Genomic DNA, 25901 nt, shown 5'->3' with positions numbered 1-25901 from the left:
GGTGTTATGATTTCTTTGAGAAATTCTTTTCAAGAACTTCGTCAGTATGTCTCCGCAGCTGGACCCTTAGAATTGGACGTAGCAGCGCATCCCTTCCGACCAGGAGATTGAATATATATAAAATCACTGAGAAGTGGAAAGGACCGTATCGAGTCATTTTAACAACACTTAGAGCAGTAAAGGTCTGGGCGAAGAACCTTGGCTTCATTATTCAAGACTAAAGAAAGCACCAACAGGGAATTGGAAGTCTAAAGAAACTGGCCCTTTGAAACTGAAAACCTGTAAGTAAGTTTCACGTTATCTATTTGGGAAAAGAATTGTGTAAAGTTTATAATATTGGGGTTGCTATTAGGAATATTGTCAAGGGCAGTAATCTTTTTGTGTGTTATAGGGTTTAAGTATTTTTTTTGAGGGGTTCTAAACATAAGATAAACAAAATGAAACAATTATTGTTTGAGCTATTAATCTTGATATTAACCGTTTCTGTAATTTTGATTAAAAAAAAAAAATTCTAGTTTTGGAATTGATTCGAAGTTTTGTAAAGACACAAAATTTAACCTCGATAACAGCCTGCCTTCCGATTCCAAAGTCAGATGAAAATCTAGTTCCGTGGAGAATACTGACACTGAATTTAACCAAAACTTGAGAAAAGACGTAGAACAATGAGAATCATTTTAGCAAATTAAATTGGATGGATTTAAAAGGCAATTATTTTTTTAAATTTGAAAGAAGGAATTATAGCATTTTGAATTATAACATTACCAAACCATCCACCTCACGGACAAAAGAATAAATTTATCGCCCTTCGGGAGAAACTTGTACAAAGACCCCTTGGGGCTGCCAGTTGCCAAAACCGTAGAGACAAGTGCAGAAAGGAACTTGGGACCATATTTAAAATATAAAACGATGTTTAGAATTTACTGGAGTTCCAGGATCCTTGTTAGATCCACCCAGAGTCAGGACCATCTAGGGAAATTTAGATTGGTTTAGACATACAGAGAAAAATCACACATCCTAAAGAGAAGGGTATGAAAGTTTAGACTTGCAACTCCTCTGACCCCAAAATCCAAAGACTTTCTCTAGTAGCTAAAGCTCTAAGATGGGGCATGTATTTGTAGAAAGTAGAATAATATTTTAAATGATCCTGGGTCCCCTCTTAATAATGGAAAAAAATTAGCTTGGAAGTGACTGTATTAAAGGACAGGTGAAAAGTTTAGGGTTAACTGTGTGGGTGAATAGTGATGATAGATGCTCCACTCACCTCTTCCTGAAGGACAAAAGCAAATAATGGACTTTAGACTTAATAACTCTATCCTCTCTCTGGAAGAAATCTCCCTTGTGGCCTCGGCGGTGGACCTGGGTAAATCGAAAAGATGATACCTGGCAATTGCCAAGTCTTAGAACTAAAATAAGACGGGTATTAAAATCTGTATTTTTACCCCAGTGAACAGCTCGTCAAGAGTCATCTTACTTTGACATCTTTCATTCCATAAACGAAGCGCCTGCTTCTGAACTTCCCATGGGTGTTGTGGAGTTTTATTCGGGATTTCGGTACCGCAGCTGCGGGCCGGGGCTGGAGGAGCCCCAGGTGCGGGCAGTGAGGCTGATGGCGACGGCCCCTCCCTGGGAAGGGGGGGCTGCCGGGGGAGGGGCCGCGGCGGGGCCGGTGGGAGCCCAGGCAGGAGCGGAGCGGAGCAGAGCGGTGGCCGGGCTGCGGCTGCCCCTCGGGAGAAGGTGAGCGGGGCCGGGCGCCCCTCGGACCGCGACCGTCCCAGGCGGGGGTGGCCCGGGGGAGGTGGGGGCCGCCTGTGCCGAGGCCGGGGGGGGGCCGGGGCCCTGGGGGCTCGCGGGGGGCCGGGAGCACGTGGGCCGGGGGGGGCCCGGGCCTCGTGGCGGGGCTTGCGCGATCGCCCGGCGGGTCCCGGGGAAAGCCCCGAGGAGGACGGCGGGGTCCGTGCCGGACGCGCGGAGCGGCAGCGGGGCGGGGCCGCGCCGTGCCGGAGCGGCGGCGGCGGGCGCTGCCCGGAGCCGGGCGGGGGGTGCCGCGCCGTGCCGGAGCGGCGGCGACGGGGACTGACCGGAGCCGGGCGGGGGGTGCCGCGCCGTGCCGGAGCCGGCGGCGGGGACTGTCCGGAGCCGGCGGCGGGAGCGCGCCGGAGCTGCCCGGAGCGGCGCTGGGGTCTCGGCGGAGACTGCGGCTGCGCCGGCGTGGGGGTGGGCGGAAACGGAAGCGGCGTCCCCTCGGAGCATGCCGGGAGCTGTAGTTTCCGCGGACTCGGCGGCCGGGCAGCCGCGTGGCTCTCGGGCGCGGCGTAGTCCTCGCTGCTGCCGCCGCCGCGGCCCCCGGAGTGCGACCAGGTCAGACGCAGGAGCGTTGCCGGTTTCGCGTGGTTTTCCGCGGGCTTCCCGCTGCGCCCGCTCCCCGACCAGCCCTCCCGGCCGCATGCGCCGTTCTGCGCGTGGGGCAGCCCGGCGTTGGCGCGCCGGCTCCGGCCCCTCCGGCGCATGCGCGGTCCCCGGGAGCAGCGTGGCGGCGCGCGGGTCTCGGCGGCAGCGGGCGAGCGCCGGGACCGCGGGTGAGGCGAGCGATCCCCTCCGGCGGGGGCGGGGGCGAGGGCGACGGCGAGGGCGAGGGGTGCCTCCTGCCCGCTGGCCGCCCGGGGCTGGCGGGACGGGAAGCTGCGAAGCGGCCGCCGCGGCAGGCTGCCGGTCCGCCGGAGGCGAGCCGGGCCAGGGCAGCGCCGGGGAGTTCCCCGAGAGAGAGCCGGTAGAAGGGAAGAGGGGACGGAGGCGGGCACCCCCCAGGCGCGGCCAGCGGGCGCCCGCCCGAGTCGCCAGAGCTCCCCCGGCCCCGCTCGGCCCGCGCGGCTGCCCCCAGCTCCAGCCCCTCCCCTGAAGCCTGCGCTGTAGCCGCAGGCAGCCCCCGAGCCCTGTCGCGAGGGCAGCAAGCTGGCCCTGCGGTGGTCTGGAGTCTCCCTTAACGGGGGTGCCGTTAGCAGCGGCGCGGGGAACGAGCGGCGTCTGCGGAAGCCCCTGCGGAAGGAGGGGCTCCGGCCAGGGTCGAGCTGCGGTACTAACGGTCACTGCTGCCTCTTTCCCTCTCCCAGAGGCCACGCTGTGGGTGCGGTTGTCCGTTCGTCCCCTGGGGATGCCGTTGACTGCAGCAGCCTCAGGCTTGCGTGGGCTGTCTCTGCCTGGCCTCCCTCTCCTCGCGGCGCGGGAGCGCAGAGGGACAGGCGGAGCGCTTACTGGCTGTGGGCGGGAGCTGCGGAAGCTGGAGAGGCCACAGAAAGGTAAAGAAGAAGCAGCGGAAGGCCGTCTGGCTGGCAGCTGCCTCCCGCTGCAGGCAAGAGAGAGCCTGCCTCTCCGGGTGTGGGAGCATCCCTCCTCGTAGTCCGCAGCAGGTCAGACCGCCAGGGTCTGTATGCACGACCAGCAGCGGGGTACGGCCACGTAGCGAGTGAGCGAGCGAGGCTACGTGTCTAGGAGGCCTCATCTCGTAAGAGCTGTGAGACGCTCGCGTGTTCCGTTACGTGGAGGACAGCCAAGCGACGGGAGTTCCAGAAGAGGAAGGGAGGAGAGAAGGAGAAAGAAGCGTCTGAGCTGGCAAGGTCTCCTGGCAGCTCCAAGAGCGAGAGCTCCGGTGAGTCCTAGGCCCTCGAGGCCCTGTCGCTCCTCTTGTGCGTCCCGGTCCCTCCCTCCCTCTCTCCTGGCCCCCTCGCTTTCCCATGCTGCTGTGACGTTTGGGGTTTTTTGGGTGGTGTTTGTGGGTTTTTTTGGTTTTTTTTTTTTTCTTCCCTGTACCTCTCCTCTTCTGTCTATTCTCTTGTCCTGCTCCCTCTTCTTCTTCCCCTTTCTCTCTCTTGTTCGACTGCCCCCCTTCCTTTTTCTCTCTGCGTTCTCGTCCTGCGCCCTCTCCCTCTTCCCCCCCTGCCGCCCCCCGTCTTTGTCCTGCAGCCAGTCGCTGTTTTTTCCTTTTCCATCTCCTTGTCCTGATCTGCATCCACCTCTTTCCCCGCCTCCCAATTTCTCTGGCCTGTTCCCTGGCATTCTTTTCCTCTCTGCGCCTGTACGTGCCGCTCTGTGTCCCTGCCTTCCTCTCTCTCTTCTTTCTACTTTCTCTTTCTCTCTCTATCCCTTTGTCTTGCTCGCTGTTGCTGTTTATTTTTGTCATTCCCGTCCTCCTTCCTGTTCATCTCTTACTCTCTCTGACCCTTTGTGCTGCTTCCTGCCCCTTTTTTATTCACCCTCCCTCTCTCTGCAGGGCTCCTGATACTTCTCTTTCTAAATTCCCCAACCCCCTGTGCTTCTCACGGTCTCTCTCTTTCTCTCTCTCTCGTTGCCATTGTTCTTGTCTGTCGCTCTGTCTTGCTTCCTGTCCCGTCGTTTCTCGCTGTATCCCTTTGTCCCGCTCCCTGCTCGTATTTGTATTCCTCTCTGTCCTGAGGACCGTCCCAGTTTTTTATCTCCGTCCTGCCGCTGTCCTGATTTGTCCTTCTCTGCCATGTTCCCTGTCCCTCTTTCTGTCTCTTTTCCTCTGTCCCTGCTGCTTATTTCTCCATCTGTCCAGACCCCTGTCCCTTCCCCCCCGCCCCGCCTTGCTGTCCCTCTGCCTTGCTTTCTTTCGCTACCTTTTCTGTCTGTCTCTCTCTGCCCCGTTCCCTCTCCCATCCTTTCTAACTGTGTCCCCCTGTCCAGCTAGCTGTCTCTTCTTTCTTTGTTCTGCTCCTCAGTATTTTTTTTCTTTTTCCCTATCTCTCTCCCACTGCCCATCGCAGTTGGTTTTCTCCGCTGCTGGCCTGCTCTTTGTGCCTTTTGTCTCTCCCTGTCCTTCTGTCGTGCTCCCTGTGTCTATTTAATCCCTTCATCTCTGTCCTGCAGCCCGTCGCTGTTTTTTTTTTTTTCTCTTCCGTCCCTTTGTCCTGCTCCCCGTCCTTGTGTCTCTTTCCCTTGGTTCTGCCTCCCGTCCCTTTTTCCTTTCTTGCTCCATCTCTCTGTCCTGCTCCCTATCCCTCTCGCGCTCTCTCTGTTTCTGTGTCCGTCTCCTTGCCTTTCCCCACGTTCTCTGTCTTGTTCCCTCTTTGGTTTTCTTGTTTTCCGGGTGGCTGGGCCCGGCTACCCGCGGGGGTGCTTCGGCTCGGGGGTTTGGGGTGGGGGCCTGGCCGTGCCGGCCGTGGCGGGGAAATAAAGCCTGAAACGGCGATCGTGAAGCGACGCCCTGCCTGTGCTGGGGCTGCCCTGCAGAGGCGTGGGGCCGGGCCCTCCGCCGGTCCCGAGCACTCCCCAAAACTGCGCGTGGGGCCCCGGGGGTGCAGGGCTGGGGGGTGGCTACGCTCGGCGTCGCCCGTGGGCGCTGCAGGGTCAGAAATGGAGAACAAGTTTTCTGTTCCTGGGGCTTGACAACAGGCTCGCCTGGCTGATTTTGGGGCTCGGAAACAGACCGAGCTGCTGCGCGGCTTTGGGCCCAGAAACAGAGGTCCGGCCCTGCGTTTTTGGGCCTTGAGAACAGGCTCGGCAGCCGGGTTTTTTGGCTCCCAAATGGGCCCCGAGTCAGCCGGCGTGGGGGCCAAAAGCGGGAGCCGGCTTGGCTGGTTTGGCAGGCGGGTGGGAGGGTGTGGGGAGCTGCGGGGGGAAGCAGGGGGTGGGCAGGGCGCGTGGACCCTCCCCGGAGATGGGGGTCTGGTTGTGTCGGACGCCGAAGTTCGGGAGGCCGGCACGCAGCCGGCCGAACTCAACATCTGCGATGGTCTGTGGGGGGGAAAGGCGCTTTTCAGACCCCACGTGCCCTCTTTGAGTGCAGCTCTTCTTTCTGCGCTGCTCAGAATAGTTGTTCAGTAATTAATCGCCCAAACTAACGCATATTTATACGGCGTGTAACTCTGATGTTTAATCCTAATGCTCCGGTTTTGACAGCAGTTGATATACAACCTTATGGAAAGCCCAGGCCGTTGCACATAGCTGGAGCTTGTAAGGAGAAGCAGCTGAAATCAGCCGGAGCTTCAGTGCGGAGCTGGGGCTTCAGTGAGCCAGAACCGTAGCAAGCGGGAGCTGGAACGAGGCGGGGTGTCCGCTGTCTGGAGCGTGCGTTAGCCAGAGGCAAAAGTACCTGCGGCTGTAACGAGCAGGAGCCACGATGAGCTGGAGCGTCTTTTCGCTGGAGCATCCGTCGGCCGGACCGCGCTCCCGGCACGGCCGAAGAGCGGCCGGGCGCAGGCAGGGCTGTCCGCAGCGAGCGGCTCCGAGCAGCGGGGAGGTGAGTTGTCCTTCTGCCAGCGGGGAGCCCGGCCTCTTCCCTCGGGGATGCGATCCACGCCACGCTCCTCTCTCTGCGTGGAGGGTCTCGCCCGGTCCGTTCCCGCGGGCGGAAGCGAGGTGGGGGTCCCCCGGCTCTCCTGGGGCAGCCCCCCCCGCCAGGGGGCGCGGGCGAGGTGTCGTCGTCCCCTCGGTACCGGGCAAAGGGGAGAGAAACCGGCCGGTGGGAGCTCCTGGGGTGCAGAGCCCTTCCGGCAGAATCCTCCCCTGTCTTTTCACCGTTGGCTGGGTGTGACAAGCAGGTTCATTCCTTTGTCTCCTCTTTTCCCAGCGTCACCTTCCGCGTCACACGAAGAAAATCCTGCGTGGTTAATTCCGCTTGCCGCTCAGGTAATCGCACGTATCGGGCTGGGGGAGCGGAGAGAAACACTTGCGAGTTCGAGGGCACTACAGATGCTCCACGTTAAACCCACAGAAAAGGCAAATTTGCTGCTAGTGCAGAAGAGCTGATGGAAAAATTGCTGTAACAGATCGTGCCCGGTTCCTGAACTGGTCCCTTGGTATGTTTGTGTTTCAGGTGAAAGAACGAAAATTCATGTCTGGTAAATTCAGAGCTGCCTGTTAGCTTCTTTAGGGTCGAGTGTTTCTCTTCTCTCTGTTCATACTGATTTTATGGGCAAGTTGGAGATAGCCTTTTATTTTTTTATGTATAACTGAATTTTTAGGAATATGTGGTGTCCCTGTAGTTCACTTTTGAGCACCTAGATGCCAGTAGAGATGTAATGGGTGAAACATGATGGAAACTGGTACTTAAACTTGATTTTTATTTGTATTTTATTTTTTTTTTCTTCCCCATTAAGAGTGGTGATGGCGTGTTGTCCTGTGGCACAATCCCCATTCCGTTCAGCGGAGTCTTCAGTCTAGGCCTTTTAAGTAAAAAAGTTTGTCCTTCCAAAAAAGGACTAGTCGTTCATCGGACCGAGGCGTAGACTTGGAGAGTCGCTTAAGTACGTGATCGGAATTAAAGCCAACTTTCAGTTAATGTTGCTGCTGTTGGTCTTTGCTTTCATTGCTTTCTCCACCACTCTGTCATGGTTGGGAGCTGTGAATCGTAATTGTTTTCAGTCTCTAGGACATTCCACCCCCCCCCACCGCCCCCCCCCCCCCCAAAAAAGGAGAGGCAGCGTCTAAAAGTGAATTAGTTTCCTCACAAATGCGTGAGTAAATAAAATCTGAGTTATGATGATTAAAACCATAAAAATGACACCAGTCCTGCAGATCTGGACTATTTCTGAACAGGCATTCATCACACGCAAAAGTCGTCAGGGTACGGGTCACCTGCGCTTCATGCTCTGATGAGACAAAATGCTGAGGCAGGGATGAGCTCTGAAAGAAAAAAAAAAAAAAAAGGATACAGGGTCACGGTTTTGTTTTGTTGTTGTTTGTTTTTAAAGAGTGCATTATTGACTGGTGCCAGCCTGCAGAGCTCTTCTGCTGCCTGACCTCTCCTTCTCTTTCATGGCTGTAATTGTCATTTGGATAATCGTAGAAGAGCAATTAAGTTACTTGCCTCTGTGAATGTGCTGGTAATACCAGGAAGGCAAATGCTTGAACCAGTAGTGAATAACTTGGCTACAAGTAGAATTTCTGAAGGAAGAACAGCAGCAGCAACAGGAAGCAAATAGCAAGTGACCAAAAATTTGCGTGTGTCAAACGCATCAAAGCTTTATTGCCAAATGTTGTTTGGCAATATGTTCCAAATGGCTTTTTTTTGGTAAATGTAAACTTTCAGGAAGTTCAGGGTTGTGCGTGGCAAAACGCGTCCCTCTGCGTACGCATCCTGCTACGTAAATAGCATGGGTCAATGGCAAGTCCAGCGGCAGGGCTGTTGTTCCCTACTCTCGACGTTGCCGTAGTAGCGTTGCGGTATTGAGACCTTAACGGACGGGCTGAGGAATGGAAGGAGAATGCCCGTTTTCTGTAAGGGCTCAGAATGCCGACCCTTTTCTCTGCCTGCCGCTCCCCTGCGCGTGAGATGAAGCTGTTTTATTTTTCTCCCTTGTTCCTGGTCTAAATATTTCTGGAGCTGTTGCTGCTGTGGGTTTGCAACTTGTGTTACTGCGTTTTTGTAGCATTCTAGCGATGGGTCGTTTCTACTGTGGCGAAGCATCGAGATACGGTTTTCGGTTTAAAGCGTCAGAAACTACATTCACCGAAACCGGTAACTGGCGGCGTAGGTGAAACCGATCTGGCGCGTGCAGCTGTGCTCGCAGGGATGCTCGGTGGCTCCTCATCAAAACGGCAGGGGATGTGTGTGTGGACATCCGTAGGGTTGCGCTCTGGGTCCGAGAGCGTTAACGTATTTTTGCTGTTGGAAGATGGAATGGAGCGTGTGCCTGTTAAATCTCAGGGCAGTCAAAAGCTAGGAGGGACCCTGAGCGGGTTTGGTGGCACAACTGCGGTTTTAAAAGATCTTGACCGTTTGGAGCAACGGCCTGGAAAAAATCATTCCTTTTTTGCAACGAGGCAGTTCACAAGGACAGATGTGTTGCTGTGCTCTTTAGCAAAAATACTCGGCTTGGGACATATAGGGTGATGAAGTCTTGGCTATACTAAGGCTTGAGAAAATGTATGTAGGTCTCTATGTCTGTCACCTGCGTGTATCTAGGAAAGGGAGTTCTAGTGAAACTAAAGTTACCAATGAGTCAAAAAAAAAAAAAAAAAAAAAGGCACAGTTGTCTGAAAAATGCAAAAGCTTTAGTGGCCTGTGTCAACAGCTGTACCGAAGATGATGCAAAAATACTTTTTGCTCTGCTCAGTCGTACTGTCTTCACAAACCTTCACAAAAAAAGGCAGCTTTGGATTCCTACCCAGTTTTATGCTAAAGTTTTGTTTTGTTTTGTTTTTTTGTTTGTTGGTTTTTTTTTTTCCCCCTCTCTCAGGTGGATGTCAGCTGCCACCATTTCACCGTGGTTGCCCTTTCTTCTGCCGTGAAAGTACAAGACAGATGGAAAGATTCCGTAGTGGTCTGCAAGTACAAGGTACGCCTACGATGTGTGTCTGCGTTTTTCCAAAGGTACTTGTAGTATGGACTTTAAAGTTAACATTAAGAATGTGCCAACTCTCCTTCCACATTTTTTCTGTGAAATATTTTAATACGAATACTAAAACTAAGGTCTGTTCTGGAGCACGTTACGCCTACGCCAGGTTGACTTCCCTCTGTCTATTTCCTCTTCCTGAAAGCACGTAATCTTCTGTTTCCGTGCGCTTACTAGTAAATGATACCGTGAAAATAATTTTGTACTAAAAGAGGGGAGAAACTGTTCGTAAGAGTTCAGCTGCTCAGAAGAAACGGGCTTTGTTTTCACGATAAAAGCTTTATGCTTCTGCAGTCAGTGAGTTTTTTTAAATATCTTATAGGAGTACTCGACAACCATACTGAGATAACTAGCACCTGTACTAAAAGCAATCAAGGTCAAAGAAGAGACGCGGACAAAACAGGACAAACTGGCGGCGCTTCCGTGTGTTTTCCAGGTTTTCCCAGGAAGCATCAGCAGCCTTGTAACTAGTGACAGTGAGTCCTGAGGTGGTTTTGGTGAGTTACTGCTTCAATAATGTATTTTTATTGGATGTATATAAACATGGGCACACCCTTTTAGTGTAAAGTGAATTATTGAGATTTATTCTTTATTTTTCATTTTGCTTTTTGAAGTTTTCCACTTCACTTTCAGCTTTATTCACCAAACGAGCAAGATGCAAAGCAGCAGCAGCAGCGCAAGGGCTGTAGCTGTTGCGGTGGATCCGTAAGCGTAGATTCTGATTGCGTACGACCTCGTCCCGCAGCCTCCCAGGGTTATCTCCCTGCAGCAGTGCTGTAAGGAAGGGAGGAGACGTTTTCCAACACCGGCGAGAGTGTTTACTTGTATGCTAAGAAGGTGTTCAAAATGGTATCGATTAGCCTAAATGCTGATTTTAAGCGTTCAAATCGCTCTTAACTTTTAAAGGAGGTGGTGTATTTCGAGCTGACCTGTTTACCTGGAATCCTCCTTTAGCTCAGCGACTCTTCTTGTGCACCCCCAGCCTCCGCTGGCAGGGCGGTATGAGAAGCTGGAAGGTCCTTGACTTAGTATAAACACTGCTTAGCAACAACTAAAGCGTCGGTGTGTTGTCAACATTGTTCTCATCCTAAATCCAAAATGGCCCTGTACCAGCTACTCAGAAGAAAATTAACTTTATTCCAGCCGAAACCAGGACAACCCCAAACCCCCTGATTCTGGGTCTGCAACGGGAAAAAACCGAACGAATTTGGGACTCCTGGGAAAGCCAAATCCGCCTGGATTTGCGCAGCTGGAAAGCAAAAAAACCCACCCCGTTTTCATGCACAAAACCACAACCAAAAGATCTCCCCTTTTTATGTTGTGGAAAAGCACTGAAACACACCCCAAACTGAGTATTTTGAAAAAGCAGAAAACTCCCCAGTTTGGGGAAGATTGGGGATGAAGCACAGGCAGTTTGAGGGGCATTGCTGGGGGTCCTCCCGGTGTGGATTCTCTGTTGCGGGTTATCCCAGGTGAGTTACCTGCTGTGGATCATCCCGGGTGGACTCCCTGGGGTAGGTCATCCCCACCCGTGTCCCCCCGTGCACCTTTGTACCCTCCCCTACCCTCCCGCCGTGTGTGTTTCTCCCCCATATGCCCCCCTGTTGCTCCGGCCCGCCCCCTTCACCCACGCGAGTTGTTTCCCCCCGCATCCCCTGCTCTCCTATCTCCTGCCCCCCCCCCCCCCTCCGTATTCCACACCCCACCCCCCCCCATCATCCGTCAGGCTTCAGACCCCTGGCATGCTGCCTGCACCCCATTCTCTGTCATTTTTTTTCTTCTTTTCCTTACAAGTTGTTGTTGTTGTTGTTTCTTTTTAATGATTCAACTGTTTTTGTTTCAAGCCACGAGTTTTCCCACTTCCGCCCTTCCGATTGTCTCCCCGTCCCACTGGGGGCGGGGGAGCGAGTGAGCGGTCGCGTGGGGCTTCGTTGCCGGCTGGCGTTAAACCACGACACGAGGTGAGTTGGAAGCCCTGCCTGGCTAATGCTGGAGGCTCTCTGTGTTCCTCCTGCCGTCTTGACGGGCCGTCCTTGTTCTTCATTGCCGCTTTATAGCGAGCGCCTCTTGCTCCGTAAGCAGCAGTACTCGGGCCGTGCAGGTACTGCGCGTTGCAGGCAGCAAAGGGCAATTGTGACGCTTGCTGGCGGGAGCGGCAAGGAGTGCGGAGCCACGCTCCTGTAGGGAGCAAAGGTGGAACCTCGAGGGCTCTACGGTCATCTGCTGAGGACATCTAATATCCCGACGCGCCTCTTTTGCTTTCCCTGCTTCCCGTCTAATTACTTTGCACGCCGGAGGGCAGGGCGGTAAGTAACACCGTGCAGCGTCTCTTCGATAAGAGACAAGCCCCGCCCAAGAAGCCTTGCGTGCGTGCAGGATTAGGAGAGCAGAGTTGTGATAGCACAGAGGTGAGGAAAGGTGCGCCTACCCCAACAGAGCCCCAGGATCGCCAGGGTATCGCTCACTTGCAGGTCGGCCGCTCGCATCTGGTCCGCTGGGACGCGCCGTTTCCTGCTGAACAGAGCTGCCCCTCTGGCACGAAGCAGCTTTGGGTCTCTCGTGGCCTGCCTTCAGGCTGTCACCTGAACCAGGCGTTATTTTTTTTTTTTTTAAATCTCTCGCCAGCATCTGTTGACTGGCTGCTGTCCCTCCCACAACCCTGATGCCACGTGCAGACAGATAGAGCAGTCCCTAGGGCTTGGTCCAGGGCAACCCCCCCTGCCGTTTGCAGGTTCCCTGTGCTGCTTCTCCTCTCTAGAGAATGGGGTGGGGGGGCAGGGACAGAAGCGACCGCCCACATTGTCTGTTGTTTGCGCTTGACTGCTGTAAAGGCTCCAGCCACTCGGGTGCTTTTTGGAACGGAGGCAATGAAGAGGACTGCCCGGGCTGCGAGTGGGGAAAGGGCAGGGAAACGTAAGCCCTGTGCCCCCAGTAAGTAGCTGCCACCTGTGGCTGGTCTCTACTGGGCTGAGCTGTCAGTGGTGTCTCATGCAGCTGATGCTCAGCGAAGGTGGGAACCGGCGTTCGGGAGGCGCGCATGCGCGGTGGCGCGTGTGGCTGGGCCCCCGCTGTTGCCTGGTAAGGGAGAGGCTGTACGGCAGCTGGGGAGGCGGGCATGCGCGCTGCTCCTTTTACGGCGCTCGCCGCTGTTGCCCAGCAACCGTAGCGCGACACGACGCCTCGGCAACGGCGCATGCGCGGTAGCGCAGTTTACGGCCCGCGTGCTGTTGCCTAGCAACGAGATGCTGTACGGCAGCGCGGAGGCGCGCATGCGCGCTGTGACTTTTACGGCGCTCGCCGCTGTTGCCTAGCAACCGTAGCGCGACACGACGCCTCGGCAACCGCGCATGCGCGGTGGGGCGGTTTACGGCGCTCGTGCTGTTGCCTAGCAACGAGGATGCTGTAAGGCAGGTCGGAAACCGCGCATGCGCGGCGCGCCTTTTACGGCGCTCGCCGCTGTTGCCTAGCAACCGTAGCGCGACACGACGCCTCGGCAACCGCGCATGCGCGGTGGCGCGGTTTACGGCGCCCGTGCTGTTGCCTAGCAACCAAGACGCTGTACGGCAGCTCGGAGGCGCGCATGCGCGCTGCTCCTTTTACGGCGCTCGCCGCTGTTGCCTAGCAACCGTAGCGCGACACGACGCCTCGGCAACCGCGCATGCGCGGTAGCGCAGTTTACGGCCCGCGTGCTGTTGCCTAGCAACGAGATGCTGTACGGCAGCGCGGAGGCGCGCATGCGCGCTGCTCCTTTTACGGCGCTCGCCGCTGTTGCCTAGCAACCGTAGCGCGACACGACGCCTCGGCAACCGCGCATGCGCGGTGGCGCGGTTTACGGCGCTCGTGCTGTTGCCTAGCAACGTGGATGCTGTAAGGCAGGTCGGAAACCGCGCATGCGCGGCGCGCCTTTTACGGCGCTCGCCGCTGTTGCCTAGCAACCGTAGCGCGACACGACGCCTCGGCAACCGCGCATGCGTGGTGGCGCGGTTCACGGCGCCCGTGCTGTTGCCTAGCAACCGAGGCGCTGTACGGCAGCTCGGAGGCGCGCATGCGCGGTGCGCCTTTTACGGCGCTCGCCGCTGTTGCCTAGCAACCGTAGCGCGACACGACGCCTCGGCAACCGCGCATGCGCGGTAGCGCAGTTTACGGCCCGCGTGCTGTTGCCTAGCAACGAGATGCTGTACGGCAGCGCGGAGGCGCGCATGCGCGCTGCTCCTTTTACGGCGCTCGCCGCTGTTGCCTAGCAACCGTAGCGCGACACGACGCCTCGGCAACCGCGCATGCGCGGTGGCGCGGTTTACGGCGCTCGTGCTGTTGCCTAGCAACGAGGATGCTGTAAGGCAGCTCGGAGGCGCGCATGCGCGGTGCGCCTTTTACGGCGCTCGCCGCTGTTGCCTAGCAACCGTAGCGCGACACGACGCCTCGGCAACCGCGCATGCGCGGTGGCGGGGTTTACGGCGCTCGCGCTGTTGCCTAGCAACGAGATGCTGTACGGCAGCGCGGAGGCGCGCATGCGCGCTGCTCCTTTTACGGCCCTCGCCGCTGTTGCCTAGCAACCGTAGCGCGACACGACGCCTCGGCAACCGCGCATGCGCGATGGCGGGGTTTACGGCGCTCGTGCTGTTGCCTAGCAACCGAGACGCTGTACGGCAGAGCGGAAACCGCGCATGCGCGGCGCGCCTTTTACGGCCCTCACCGCTGTTGCCTAGCAACCGTAGCGCGACACGACGCCTCGGCAACCGCGCATGCGCGGTGGCGCGGTTTACGGCACTCCTGCTGTTGCCTAGCAACCAGAAGGCGGTCCTGGCGTTCGGGAGCCGCGCATGCGCGGTTGCGCGTTTTGCAGCCCTCCTGCTGTTGCCTGGCAACCAGAACGCGGCACAGGCCCTCGGGATCCGCGCATGCGCGCTGGCGGCGCCTTTTGCCGCCGCTCTCTTCCGCCACCTCGTGACCAACGTTCGGTACTGCAGCTCGGAGGCTGCGAGTGCGCGGGGCTGCCCCCGTCCCGCACGTGCCGTCCGACGGTACCGGCAATGCGGCGCCGGCGGGAGGTGCCGCCGCGCTCCTCGCTTCCTCCCGGTAAGGAAACGCCGCCGGAAAGCAAAGCTTGCATGGGCTGTCTCTGCCTGGCCTCCCTCTCCGCGCGGCGTGGCGCGGCGCGGCATGGCGTGGGAGCACAAAGGGACAGGCAGGGCACTTACCGGCTGTGGGCAGGAGCTGCTGCGGCTGAAGCTGGAGAGGCCAGAGAAAGGTAGAGAAGAAGAAATGGAAGGCCGGCCGGCCGCCCGGCCGGCAGCTGCCTCCCGCTGCAGGCAAGAGAGCGCCTGCCTCTCCGCGTGTGGAAGGATCCCTCTTCGTAGTCCACAGCAGGTCAGACCGCCAGGGTGCACCGCAGGGTCCGTACGCAGCACCGACGGTACGGTGCGGTACGGCCGCGTGGCGTGCGGGCGAGCGAGGCTCCGTGCCCAGGAAGCCTCGTCTTGCAAGACCTGTGAGACGCGTGTTCTCCTAGGGGGAGGACGGCCGTGCAGCCGGAGTTACGGAAGAGGAGGGGAGCGGGAGAGGAGCCGAAAGAAGCGTCTGAACTGGCAAAGTCTGCTGGCAGCGCCAAGAAAGAGAGCTGTGGTGAGCCCCGGGCCCTCGGGGCCCTGTCTCTCTCTCCCCTCTTCTGCGTTCTGGTCCCTCCCTGCCCCTCTCTTTCCCACACCGCTGCTTTTTTTTTTTTTTCCTTTCCTCCCTTGTACCTCTGATACTGAAAAGCCGGTCCAAGAAACTCTCTAAGGCTCGTTTTGGCGTTTTAGAAAGCAGGCATTCTTCATTGCAGCGCTGGATGCACGGGGGATAGTTCCACCTAGCGTGCGTGCCACACCTTTAGCACAAACAGGTCATATAGACTAACTAATTGCATATGAATCAGATTAGTATACGTATACATAAAAATGATGGCAACTGATTATCATAGCACTGCCTACATCCGATCACGCGCAATGAAGGATCCATTTGAGACGAAGGGCTGCTTTTGCGACCACCGACCCATTTGAAGTTCTTGCTGGCTGTCCTTGAAGTCTTTATTCTTGTCCTTGGTTCTCTGATCTTGAAGCTTAACGCAGTTTCAATCGCATGCGGTCAGTTTCAGCATTGTTCTCATCTAGTCATAAGAGCAAAGAACTGCAAAACTTAGGAGTACCTACCTCTGCTAGTTAATTGCTTGGCTATACTTTTGTCTATTGTTTCAATCATCGCGTTAGTGTAAGATTTCTAATAATTATTTACTAAATCTCACTTTTACAGTCACCTAGCAGCAAACCAGTTTCCACGGCTGGTACAAAATATTAAAACCATCCAAAACTATTTAGACGTGCCATACAGAATGTACGGAAATATGCTATCAGAGGTGTCCCAGGGGCAGGGGGAGCGTCGGGGGGGGCCCCGAGCCCCGGAGCGGACTCGCTGGCAGGACTCGTTAGGCGCGCGACTGACCGAACGGCCGCCGGCCGGCCGGCCCCGTTGCCCTCCGGGCTGCGTTTGCGCTCCCTTTGCACGGGGCGAGGGGCCGTGAGGGAGCCCAGGGGAGGAGGAGGTGAGGCGCTGGGGGGGGTCGGGCCATGCCCCCCCCGTTCCTGCTGGGCTCCAGCTGTTGCAAATATTCTGGTAAAGAAATCAAAATTTAATCACGTAGAAGAGTTAGGTTTGATTAAGAAGTAAAATTGTGAAGCGTAACGTATAGGATTGTTACGTTTGAAACGTAGCCATAGAAACTTTAGGAACTGCGTTACGTGTGACTATCGGAACCTTAATATTGTTAAGGTTGGAAATAGCTAACCCTAGAAACCTCAGCAGGAAGTTACAGGTTTTTCTATGTTCCGTTTCAAGAAACGAAGGAAACCGTCGTGGACGCCAGTTTGCTGCTTGGAAACCCCCTTACCCTTCCCATCTTGATTTGAGTATCGAAGATTCCAGTCAGTAGAGCTAAGTGTAACTGACCAATGATTGTTTTTAAATAAGAATATTGATAAGGTTATATAATCAAAGGACCAATCCTTAGAAAGGTTAAATTTAAGAACGAGCATAGTATGCCTTTTTATGGAAAGAGCTTATGTAACAATGACCTGACAGAAAAAGTCTGTAAAAACTGACGGATTTCGATACTAAGTGGGACACGCCTTTGGAGGAGCGATCCCCCGTGTCCCCAGCGCTGCGATAAACTAAGTGCCCGCTTCTTAACTTCACGTTGGTGTTAAGGAGTTCTATTCCGGATTTCGGTAACGGTTTTGGCGACCCAGACGGGACCTTGCGAGTGAGACTGGACGAGATCGAGCGTCGATCAAACTCCGGCCGGCGCCGAGGTATTCTCGGGGAGAACCATCGCCCTCGACTCACAAAGCTCCTCGCGGCGTTCCCTGGAAAAAAGGTAAGGCGCTGCTGCTTTGGAATTTGTTTGGAAAGCCTGCCCGTGAGGCGCGGCGAAAGCTTCGCAGGGTTGGGGCTTGGAGGGTACCCGTTTGCAGTGGAAGCCTAGGCGTCTGCCCCTAAGTCGTAAGCGAAAGCTATTGCTGGGTTGGACTTTGTGTATTATTTGGGACAACTGTCATTTGCGTTTGTTTGGGATTTGGGATTTGAATGTATATAAGTATAATGGCACTAGCAAAATTGTTTAAGAATAAGAGTGCAGGAAATAGAACTGCTGATGAAAAGATACCAAAAACATCACCGTTGGGATGTTTGTTGGCACACTGGGGTGAATTGCAGGAAAAATGGGAAACAAACAGAACTTTGAGTTATAATACTATATTGCAATTACTGTTGTTTTGTAGGAGAGAGAGTAAATGGAATGAAGTGCCATATGTCGATTTGTTCTTTTTAAGTGAACGCAGCTGACGGGGACCGGAGGGGAGTCTCCCAGCAGAAGCTCTGGTTACAGCTAAACTGGGAGAACAGAAAATTGAATATGAATTGACGCTAGAGTCACCTTTTCAGTTTTAAATACCTTAGAGGGAGAGTTAAGTTTTGAAGAAATTGGTGGTGTTGGTGCAACAAGTGAACGAGAAACTAGACCCTTCTTTAAATCTTTAACAATGAAATTAGGAAAGCAATGGGTCACTCAGCAGTTTTTGTATGTGCCAAATTCTCCTAAACTCCTGTTAAGGGGAGATCTACTGGAGAACTTAGAGGCAGAAATTAAATTAAAAAATGGAGAGATTAAAATTTTAATTCCAGAAACTAAACGTATCGAAGCAGTGGCTTTGTTGTTACAGGATGGTTACCGAAAGCAGAAGATCATACCAGTCAAAGTATAATGCTGTAATTCCAATCGTCTGGACTGGGAAGTTCCCGGTAAATCCAAAAAGCAGAACCTGTGAGACTGGATTTAAAGCCAGGATCGAATCCGCTAAGAATTAAGCCATACCCCCTAAAACTGGAAAGCCGGAAAGGGTTAGTATTGATAATACGAAAAGTTTTAAGATATAAATTGTTAACAGAATGTGAATCCAAATATAACACCCCGACCTTGCCTGTTAAAAGGCTAATGAAAAAGATTATAGATTAGTTCAACACCTCAGAGCAATAAATCAAATAGTACAAGATATTCATCCGGTAGTAGCAAATCCTTATACTTTGTTAACAACCCTAACAGAGAAACGAGAATGGTTCACAGTGTTAGACTGAAAAGATGCCTTTTTCTGCATTCCCTTGGATCCCAACAGTCAAGAGCTTTTTGCTTTTGAATGGGAAAATCCTGAGACTGGGAGAAAAAGACAATATACACGGACAGTCTTGCCTCAAGGCTTTAAGAATAGTCTTACCATCTTTGGAAATCCATTGGCACGAGAATTAGAGCTTTGGAAGAAAGAAAATAATCAAGAAATCTTGTTGAAATGTATGGATGATCTGTTAATTGTAGCTGAGATGGAAGAACAATGCACAAAGTTAACTATTAACTTTTTGAACTCTTTGGGAATCAGTGGATAGCGAGTGTCAAAAGAAAAAACCCAAATAACCCAGAAAGAAGAAACTTATTTGAGTTTTAAAATCCTAAAAGGACAGAGACAATTAGGAACTGAGAGCAAAGAGGCAATTTGTCGTCTCCCCGAACCTAAGACTAACAAATTAATGAAGAGCATTTCCGGGAACGGTTGCGTGGTGTCACCTGTCGATTATCAGTTGTGGCTTGCGGGTCCGACCTTTATAGGAGCAGCTCAAAACCTCAAACAATGGATTGGACTGATGCCGAGAAAGCTACTTTCAAGGAATTGAAACAGGCTGTAACAGGGGTGCCAGCCCTAGGCCTGCCGGATCTCACAAAGACATTTGAACTTTTCACTCGCGAAAGAAGAGGTATAGCTCTGGGCATCCCGGCCCAATATTTAGGGCCAAGTGGGCGAGCTGTGGCCTGCTTCTCGAAGCGATTAGATCACGTGAGTCTGGGATGCTCTGGTCGTCTGAGAGCCGTCGCTGCAACTGTGCTACTGATCCAGGAAGCTCCTAAGTTCACCTGAGGACAAAGGATCACTGTACGTTTCCCATACGATAACTGTTGCGCTAAAACAGAAAGTGGGGCATTGGTTATCCCCTAGCAGAATGCCGAAATACCGAGTGGTGTTGCTGGAACAAGATGATGTTTACTTAAAAACTACTACCACCGTTAACCCTGTTGCGTTTTCAACAACTGATCAAGTTAAAGGAGAACTGGAACGTGACTGCTTGCAGACAATCGAAAGAGTTTACCCCAGCTGACTGGATCTCTGAGATGTGCCGCTAGAAGCAGCAGACTGGGAACTGTATACCGACGGAAGCGGTTTCATCTGTGAAGGAAAACGTTTATCCAGATAGACAATAACAACCGAGGAGGTAATTGCGTTGCGAACTTTGCCTTCGATGACATCTGCCCAAAAGGCTGAATTGATAGCTCTTATTCGAGCTCTGGAACTAAGTCAAGGAAAGCGAGTCAACATTTGGACAGACTCAAAGTACGCTTTTGGAGTAGTACGTGCGCATGGAGCGATATGGAGAGAGAGAGGACTGTTATCTGCACAAGGAACCACCATTCAGCATGCAGAACAAATACCGAAATTGTTAGAAACCGTTCAAAAACCAACAGCAGTCACGATAACGCGCTGTAAAGCGCACCAGTTAGGTAAGACTGTTCCTAACGCAGGTAACCGACTGGCTGATAAAGCTGCTAAAGAGGCTGCAGAAAAAGGCATCCTAGCGCTAGTTCCAGAGAAAAGTATAAAATTGCCTAAAGAAACTCCAAATTATAATGAAAAAGATGGAAGAATTAATTGTTAGATTGCAGGCTAACAAAATGAAACAGGACAGGCTGTAACACCGACAGGTCAAATAATAGTCCCGCCCACAATAATAAGAGAAATTGCCCGAGCTGAACATAACAAAGTATATCGGGGAACAGAAAGTAAAATATGACAAAGATTGTTTAAACAATTATAAGCGGATGTGAAATTTATATATAAAATGATCCCCAAATCAGTAATAAGATTATCTTTGGAATTATTAAATAAGGAAATTTTTTAGGGGAATACTAGCAAATTGATTTTATAGAATTGCCTTGAAAAGAAGGATCTACCCTAGTTTTAGTGGATATCTTTACTGGGTGGCCCGAGGCTTTCCCTTGTCACACCGACAAAGCAAGAGAAGTAGTTAAAGTCTTGCTCAGAGAGATAATACCAAACTATGGGGTGCCTGTAAGAATGTCATCTGACAATGGCCCTCATTTCATAGCAAAGATGATGAGACAAGTCGAGCAAAGTATTATCTATAGATTGAGACTATCACACCCCATATAGACCACAAGCAAGGGGGCGGGGGGGGGGGGGTTGGGGAGAAAGAATGAACTATACCCTCAAGCAACGGTTGAGTAAAATTTGTCAGGAAACCTCACTCACATGGGTTAAAGCCTTACCCATGGCTCTATTAAGAATCAGAGTATAGCCAGAAGAGAAAGAAAATTTAAGTCATTATGCAATGTTATATGAAAGACCGTATCAAGAGTCCTATGTTCTGAGTATCTGGAGTGGCTTTGGAGATATGTTTTTAAAAGGTGTTATGATTTCTTTGAGAAATTCTTTTCAAGAACTTCGTCAGTATGTCTCCGCAGCTGGACCCTTAGAATTGGACGTAGCAGCGCATCCCTTCCGACCAGGAGATTGAATATATATAAAATCACTGAGAAGTGGAAAGGACCGTATCGAGTCATTTTAACAACACTTAGAGCAGTAAAGGTCTGGGCGAAGAACCTTGGCTTCATTATTCAAGACTAAAGAAAGCACCAACAGGGAATTGGAAGTCTAAAGAAACTGGCCCTTTGAAACTGAAAACCTGTAAGTAAGTTTCACGTTATCTATTTGGGAAAAGAATTGTGTAAAGTTTATAATATTGGGGTTGCTATTAGGAATATTGTCAAGGGCAGTAATCTTTTTGTGTGTTATAGGGTTTAAGTATTTTTTTTGAGGGGTTCTAAACATAAGATAAACAAAATGAAACAATTATTGTTTGAGCTATTAATCTTGATATTAACCGTTTCTGTAATTTTGATTAAAAAAAAAAAATTCTAGTTTTGGAATTGATTCGAAGTTTTGTAAAGACACAAAATTTAACCTCGATAACAGCCTGCCTTCCGATTCCAAAGTCAGATGAAAATCTAGTTCCGTGGAGAATACTGACACTGAATTTAACCAAAACTTGAGAAAAGACGTAGAACAATGAGAATCATTTTAGCAAATTAAATTGGATGGATTTAAAAGGCAATTATTTTTTTAAATTTGAAAGAAGGAATTATAGCATTTTGAATTATAACATTACCAAACCATCCACCTCACGGACAAAAGAATAAATTTATCGCCCTTCGGGAGAAACTTGTACAAAGACCCCTTGGGGCTGCCAGTTGCCAAAACCGTAGAGACAAGTGCAGAAAGGAACTTGGGACCATATTTAAAATATAAAACGATGTTTAGAATTTACTGGAGTTCCAGGATCCTTGTTAGATCCACCCAGAGTCAGGACCATCTAGGGAAATTTAGATTGGTTTAGACATACAGAGAAAAATCACACATCCTAAAGAGAAGGGTATGAAAGTTTAGACTTGCAACTCCTCTGACCCCAAAATCCAAAGACTTTCTCTAGTAGCTAAAGCTCTAAGATGGGGCATGTATTTGTAGAAAGTAGAATAATATTTTAAATGATCCTGGGTCCCCTCTTAATAATGGAAAAAAATTAGCTTGGAAGTGACTGTATTAAAGGACAGGTGAAAAGTTTAGGGTTAACTGTGTGGGTGAATAGTGATGATAGATGCTCCACTCACCTCTTCCTGAAGGACAAAAGCAAATAATGGACTTTAGACTTAATAACTCTATCCTCTCTCTGGAAGAAATCTCCCTTGTGGCCTCGGCGGTGGACCTGGGTAAATCGAAAAGATGATACCTGGCAATTGCCAAGTCTTAGAACTAAAATAAGACGGGTATTAAAATCTGTATTTTTACCCCAGTGAACAGCTCGTCAAGAGTCATCTTACTTTGACATCTTTCATTCCATAAACGAAGCGCCTGCTTCTGAACTTCCCATGGGTGTTGTGGAGTTTTATTCGGGATTTCGGTACCGCAGCTGCGGGCCGGGGCTGGAGGAGCCCCAGGTGTGGGCAGTGAGGCTGATGGCGACGGCCCCTCCCTGGGAAGGGGGGGCTGCCGGGGGAGGGGCCGCGGCGGGGCCGGTGGGAGCCCAGGCAGGAGCGGAGCGGAGCAGAGCGGTGGCCGGGCTGCGGCTGCCCCTCGGGAGAAGGTGAGCGGGGCCGGGCGCCCCTCGGACCGCGACCGTCCCAGGCGGGGGTGGCCCGGGGGAGGTGGGGGCCGCCTGTGCCGAGGCCGGGGGGGGGCCGGGGCCCTGGGGGCTCGCGGGGGGGCCGGGAGCACGTGGGCCGGGGGGGGGCCCGGGCCTCGTGGCGGGGCTTGCGCGATCGCCCGGCGGGTCCCGGGGAAAGCCCCGAGGAGGACGGCGGGGTCCGTGCCGGACGCGCGGAGCGGCAGCGGGGCGGGGCCGCGCCGTGCCGGAGCGGCGGCGGCGGGCGCTGCCCGGAGCCGGGCGGGGGGTGCCGCGCCGTGCCGGAGCGGCGGCGACGGGGACTGACCGGAGCCGGAGCCGGGTGGGGGGTGCCGCGCCGTGCCGGAGCCGGCGGCGGGAGCGCGCCGGAGCTGCCCGGAGCGGCGCTGGGTGCCCGGCGGGGATTGCGGCTGCGCCGGCGTGGGGGTGGGCGGAAACGGAAGCGGCGTCCCCTCGGGGTCAGGCAGCGGGGCTGGCTGCCTCCCGGGGCATGCCGGGAGTTGTAGTTTTCCCGGACTCGGCGGCCGGCCAGCTCCGTGGCTCTCGGGAGCGGCGTAGTCCTCGCTGCCGCCGCGGCCCCCGGAGTCAGACCAGGTCAGACACAGGAGCGTTGCCGGTTTCGCGTGGTTTTCCGCGGGCTTCCCGCCGCGCCCGCTCCCCGACCAGCCCTCCCGGCCGCATGCGCCGTTCTGCGCGTGGGGCAGCCCGGCGTTTGCGCGCCGGCTCCGGCCCCTCCGGCGCATGCGCGGTCCCCGGGAGCAGCGTGGCGGCTCGCAGGGCGCGGGTCTGGGTGGCAGCGGGCGAGCGCCGGGACTGCGGGTGAGACGAGCGATCCCTTTCAGCGGGGGCGGGGCTAGGGGGTGCCTCCTGCCCCCTGGCGGGACGGGAAGCTGTGAAGCTGCCGCCGCGGCAGGCTGCCGGTCCGCTGGAGGCGAGCCGGGCCAGGGCAGCGCTGGGGAGTTCCCTGAGAGCCGGTAGAAGGGAAGAGGGGACGGAGGCGGGCACCCCCCAGGCGCGGCCAGCGGGCGCCTGCCCGAGTCGCCAGAGCTCCCCCGGCCCCACTTGGCCTGTGCGGCTGCCCCCAGCTCCAGCCCCTCCCCTGAAGCCTGCGCTGTAGCTGCAGGCAGCCCCCGAGCCCTGTCGCGAGGGCAGCAAGCTGGCCCTGCGGTGGTCTGGAGTCTCCCTTAACGGGGGTGCCGTTAGCAGCGGCGCGGGGAATGAGCGGCGTCTGCGGAAGGAGGGGCTCCGGCCAGGGTCGAGCTGCGGTAATAATGGTCACTGCTGCCTCCTTCCCTCTCCCAGAGGCCACGCTGTGGGTGCGGTTGTCTGTTCGTCCCCTGGGGATGCCGTTGACTGCAGCAGCCTCAGGCTTGCGTGGGCTGTCTCTGCCTGGCCTCCCTCTCCTCGCGGCGCGGGAGCGCAGAGGGACAGGTGGAGCGCTTACTGGCTGTGGACAGGAGCTGCTGAAGCTGACGCTGAAGCTGGAGAGGCCACAGAATGGTAAAGCTGCTGAAGAATAAAATAAAGAGGATCCAGCCACCAGCTGCAGACAGGAGATAGCCTGCCTCTCCAGGTGAGGATGGATCCTTCCTAGTGTAGTCCTCAGCAGGTCCGATCACCAGTGTGCATGGCAGGGTCTGTATGCATAACCAAAACCACAGTACAGCCATGTAGTGTGTGTGCATGTGAGGCTGTGTTTCTAGGAAGCCTCATATTGTAAGAGCTGGAAGACACCAATCTATTCTCTTAGGTGGATGACAGTCAAGTGAGTGCAGCTACAGAGGAGGAAGGGAGAGGGAGAGAGAGACAGACATGTCTGAACTGTCAAATTCTCCCAGCAGCTCCAACAGCAGGAGGTACAGTGAGTCCTGGACCCCTGGGGCTGTGTCACCCCTCTTCTGCATCCCAGTCCCTCCCTGCCCCCACCTTCTCTTTCTCTCACTGCTTTAATTTTTTTGTGGGGTTTTTTTTCTGTACCTCTCCCTTTCTTGTTCTCTAAGTCCCCCTCTTTCTCTGTTGTTCTGCCTCTCTGTTTTCTTTTTCTCTCTGCACTTCTGACCTGTCCCATCCCTCTTTTTTTTTATTCTCTGTCTCTGCCTTGCAGCCCATCACTCCTTTGTCTTTCTCCATCTATCCGTCTGTCTTCTTATCCCAATCTTGTTAATTCCTCCCTGTCTGCCCTTTAGCCCTTCACAATTCCCACTGCTCTCACCTGTCTGATGCTGTGTCTCTATTTTTAAATTCCTTTCTCTGCCCTGTATTCTGGATACACTTTTACTTTCTTAGATTCTCTTGTTCCAGGTCCCTGTCCCTATGTTTTAACTTCTTCCCTCACTGTCCCATAGCCCATTTTTGTCTTTATTATTCTCTCTCTGTCTGGTTCCCTGTCCCTATTCTTTATTTCCCCTCTCTCTCCCCTTTAGATCATCAGTGTTTTTGATATTTCTCAGTCTCTCTCATCTACCTCACTGTCCCGTTTTTTAATTCTTCCTTTTGCCCTGTGGCTCATCACTAATATTTGTTTTTATCCATCTCTCTGTCTGGTACCCTCTCCTTTTTTATTAGTTCCTCCTCTCTGTCCTGTAGCCCATTGCTATTTCCCCACCCTGTCTCTCTCTGTCTCCCTTTCCTTACTTTTCAATCCCGCCTCTCTGCCCTGTAGCCGATCACTGTTGTAGTGAGTTTGTGTGGCAAGCTGGGGCAGGGGAGTGGATAGGGGCTGCAGGGGTGGGTTCTGTGAGAAGACACCAGGACTTGCCCCCATGTTGGGCACAGCCAGTTCCAGCTCCAAGATGGAGCTGCTACTGGTCAAAGCTGAGCCAACCAGCAACGCTGGTAGCACCTCTGTGATATTTAAGAAGGGCTAAGAAAAAGCTGTGCAGAAGCTGTCAGTCCTGCAGACACCAAGGTCAGTGAAGAAGAAAAAGGAGGTGGTGATCCAGGTCCTAAAGCAGAGATTCCCCTGCAGCCTGCAGTGAAGACCATGGTGACACAGGCTGTCCCCCTGCAGCCCACGGAGGTCCATGGCGGAGCAGATATGCACCCTGCAGCCGACGGAGGACCCCTCGCCAGAGCAGGCGGATTCACCCGAAGGAGGCTGTGACGCTGTGGAGAGGAGCCCACACTGGAGCAGGTTTTCTGGCAGGACCTGCGGCCCCATGGGAGTGACACCACACTGGAACAGAAGAAGAGCACAAAGAAGGAAGGAGCAGCAGAGACAACTTGTGATGAACTGACTGCAACCCCCCGCTCCTTCTCCCCCTGTGCTGCTCGGTAGGAGGAGGTAGAGAAGTCAGGAGTGAAGATGAGCCCAGGAAAAAAAGAGAGGGGTGGGGGGAAGGTGTTTTTCAGATTTGTTCGTATTGTACTCTGATTTTGACTGACAATAAATTAATTTCCCCAAGTCGAGTCTGTTTTGCCTGTGACAGTAATTGGTGAGCGATTGCTCTGTCCTTATCTTGACCCACAAGCTTTTTTGTTGTATTTTCTACCCTCCGGTCTTGTTGAGGAGGGGGAATGGTAGAGTGGCTTGGTGGACGCTCGTCAGCCAGCCAAGGTCAACCCACCACAGTTTCCTTCTCTCAGGCTCCCTGTCCCTATTTTTAAAATCTGGCCTATGTTTCTTGTATGTCGTCACTTTTGAAACTTTCTACTTCTCCATCCTTATTTAAATTCTTGCATGTTTCTTAAACCCAGTTGCTTTTTAAATTTTCTTGCTACTTT

At 53.5% G+C, this 25901-nt stretch overlaps 1 long non-coding RNA gene across 2 annotated transcripts; it reads left to right on the top strand.

Annotated features, from left to right (window-relative positions):
• Window positions 1–11068: 11068 nt before the first annotated feature.
• LOC128141103 (uncharacterized) lies at window positions 11069–25529 on the top strand. Of its 2 annotated transcripts, none has more exons than XR_008234905.1 (4): window positions 11069–11311; window positions 23481–23751; window positions 23929–24034; window positions 25189–25529. It is a non-coding gene; the product is annotated as an uncharacterized LOC128141103 (long non-coding RNA). The 2 variants fall into 2 exon arrangements; XR_008234904.1 differs by having other exon boundaries at window positions 25147–25529.
• The last annotated feature ends 372 nt before the right edge of the window (window positions 25530–25901 follow it).

The sequence above is a fragment of the Harpia harpyja genome, chromosome 4, assembly GCF_026419915.1.
Source record: "Harpia harpyja isolate bHarHar1 chromosome 4, bHarHar1 primary haplotype, whole genome shotgun sequence".
Classification (NCBI taxonomy): domain Eukaryota; kingdom Metazoa; phylum Chordata; class Aves; order Accipitriformes; family Accipitridae; genus Harpia; species Harpia harpyja.
The sequence above is the reverse complement of the archived record's forward strand: the minus strand, read 5'-3'. Positions and strand labels throughout refer to the sequence as shown.